Genomic DNA, 3,646 nt, shown 5'->3' on the forward strand with positions numbered 1-3,646 from the left:
TACTTAAATATAAAATATTTAAATGTAAAAGTTAAAAAATAATAACTACTATTTAATAAAAATGTTGCATTTGTATATCTCTAAGAGTTGCATATTAGTTAATTATTTAAGTTGATCTTCAAATGTTGCTTATTTATGTGTGCATTTGTTTATTACAAATATAATATTGTCAAGATAAATATATTCGTTAATTTTTTTAAATAAGTTTTCGAGCTCGACTAGCCCGATGGGTTAGCTCGAAACCTGTCCGTTTAGGATTAGGGTTGAAAATTTTTAACCCGAAACCTGATGAATTGACCCGATTGACATCCGCAACATGTAGTATTAGAAAATAGTGAAGAGTAGGGATGGCAACGGGCCGGATCTGGACCGGGTCTGGCCAATACCAGATCCAGATCCGTTTGCATATACCAGATCCAGATCCGGATCCAGATCCGCGGATCTGAAAATTTTGGATCCAGATCCAGATCCGTCAGATCCGCGGATCCGCGGGTCCAGATCCATGGATCTACTGTTTTCAAATTAAATTCAATTTTTTTTCTTCACAAATCAACAAGCTCATAATCTAACAATAATCAAATTTCATTCCTAAATGGCTGACCAAATCATTAATCTCCACCTTCTCACAAGCTCATAATCTATCAATAATTTTCGAACTAAATCAGCCCAAATCAGAGCATAAATTTCGAAACTAAATCAATCCAAATCAGAATTAAAATTTCAGTCATAAACATTGACAAAGTCAGAATCTAACCTAAGACAATTTCAATTTCAGAATCAAATCAAAATGAACATTTTTTTAATTTCTAACCCTTGATTCAGATCATCCCGTGGTAGACATTGATATGGCTTAACGACGGCGGCGGTGGAGTCTGGCGGCGACCGGACGGTGGTATAGGGAGGGTAGTAGCACGCAGAGTCGCAGGCGGCGACCGAAGATGGAGATGTGCAGCCCGCAACAAGCAGAGTTGCACACAGAGTCGCAGATGGCGGCCGAACTGGAGTGCTCCGAGAAGGTGGCCGGCGAGCTGGAGTGGTCCGAGAAGACGACCGGCGATGGAGGTGAGGCACGCCGACTCCAGCAGGATCCTCGCTGCAGTGCCCTCGTTGTTTTCGGCGATGGAGGTGAGATGGGAGATGGGAGTGAGTGCGGCGAGAGGGAGAGGGAGAGGAGATGGGAGATGGAGGTGGTGCGGCGATGGGAGTGAGTGCGGCGAGATGGGAGATGGAGGTGGTGCGGCGGGGGAGTGAGAAAGCGAGAGGGAGAGGAGAATCACTGAATCAGGAGATGAATTAGGTTTTCAAAACTTAATTCTATTTTTTTTTTATTTTTTAATATATCTAATATTATTAATAAAATAAATATAAAAAATAAATAATATATTTTTAATTAAATCGGATCCACGGGTCGGATCTGGGTCGGATCCGGATCTCAAATGTCAAGATCCAGATCCAGATCCGTTTTAGAAAATGAGATCCAGATCCGGATCCGGATCCAGATCCGCGGATCCAGAAAATTGAGATCCAGATCCGTCAAATCGGATCTGGATCCACGGATCTGGACCGGGTCCAGGATCCACTGCCATCTCTAGTGAAGAGTAGTAAATAAGATGTTTGGAACACGAAGTGCTAGCTCTTGTTTATAAATTTTCGATAACGAACAATATCCATATAACATATTGTTTTAAATCAATATTCATATTGTTTTAAATTAATAGTTATTATATATAAATAGATGGAAATATTACATTAGTCATATATCTACAATTATTTTTTAAGTCAATTAATAATTTGAAAATCACATCCTCTTCTTTTTCATTTTATTTTATTTTTTATACCAAATTCGAAAGGCTAAACCTTAATATTAAGTTTCTATGGATTGATGAGAAGTTGGGTTCGGGTTCAATCTTCACTAATTTTTACTTTCTCCAATAATGCACAAATTTTGATTCAAATTTAAATTGTGATACGACCTTTGACATTGTAATAATGTGACTATTATTAAACTTGTTGCAACGTAAATTTTTTGTACTTGTATAAAATTGAAATATGCTGCAAATTAATCCCAAGTTCGTGGATTAATTACTTGACATTTCACCCGATTCAAGTTCTTACGTAATAATGATGCTTGTCAATATTATATGTATGCTCCTTCAATATATTTATATGTGCATATATATGTAATTATTTATGAGGTTTGGTTCATGAATAAGAGTGATGACATGCAAAAAAGTAATTAGAGAAATTGGTAATGGTGATAAATATATAAAAGAAACATAACTTGAATGTAGGGATGTCAATCGGGCCAGTCCACTCGATTTCGGCCAGCCCATTCGGTTTTGGATTATTTTTGGTTCGGGCTAGTCGGTTTTTTTATTTTTCGGGCTAAATTTTTTCGACCCTAACCCTAACCCACTCAGTTTCGGGCTAGCCCGTTCGGGCCCGCAAATTTTACGATTTTTTATATGTTTATTTTTTTATAGATAATCATATTCTTGTAATAAAAATATGTCGTATTTTTTAAATCAAAACATTTCGCTTTATTTTAGATACAAAAATAATATTTTTTTAACATAAGTTTACATAATATCTAACTTTAATTTCGTTTATGATAAAAATTGTATATAGATTTAACATAAATGACTATCTTTCCGTGACTTTTATATCATAGATTTTTGTTATTAATCGTTGGAAAAAATCAAAACATATTCTACAAGCATCAAAATGTTATTATCTAATTAAAAAGTAAAGTATTAAAGTTTAAAAATCAATTATTAAGAATGTGTTCGGTTAATCGGGCCTACCCACTCTGTTTTCGGGCCAACCTTATCGGGCTCGAGCTATTTTCGGTTCGGACCATTCGGGGCTAAATTTTTTTCGGGCTAAAAATTTTCAGCCCTAACCCACCTTTTTATTGGTCTATTCGGGTCGATCCTTCGGTTTCAGACTTTTTTGACATCCCTACTTGAATGTCTTAGACAATGAAATAAATGACTATGCGATTAAAAGATTACGAATTTGATTATTTGAAGTAGGGATGTCAATCGGGCCAGCCCATCGGGTTTTCGGGCTAGCCCTATCGGGTTCGGGGTTAGTCGGGTGCGGGCTAATCGGGTTGGAGATTTTTTCGGGTTGTAAATGTTCAACCCTAACCCTAAACTTTCGGGTTTCGGTCTAGCCCATCGGGCTAATCAGGTTAAAGGCGTAAAAATAAAATTATCATTTGTATTTTATTATTCCTAATGATCTAATGTATAATGTATAAAATATACATAGATATTAAAGATATAAATTATATAGCAAAGCATGAAATGCAAAAATATAAGATATTCAAGATTACATAAACAAAATTATATTAAAATGAGATAGTAAAATTTAACATGTATCAATGCACTAGAATCAATCTGGATTATTACTGAATAATTGGTGGATTTGCTATGCACGTCTCATTGACAGAAAAAAAAAAAAAAATTTGGTATCACTTTAAAATGAGATACTAATAATTAATTTCTAACTAATGAGATACTAATAATCAATTTCTACAAAAAATCCGTAATTAATTTCACTTTTTTTAATGAGATTGTACACGCACACACATATATATTATAACTAATTACTTTCACTTTTTTTAATGAGGCTACATATA

The sequence above is a fragment of the Salvia miltiorrhiza genome, chromosome 8 (assembly GCF_028751815.1).
Source record: "Salvia miltiorrhiza cultivar Shanhuang (shh) chromosome 8, IMPLAD_Smil_shh, whole genome shotgun sequence".
NCBI lineage: Eukaryota > Viridiplantae > Streptophyta > Magnoliopsida > Lamiales > Lamiaceae > Salvia > Salvia miltiorrhiza.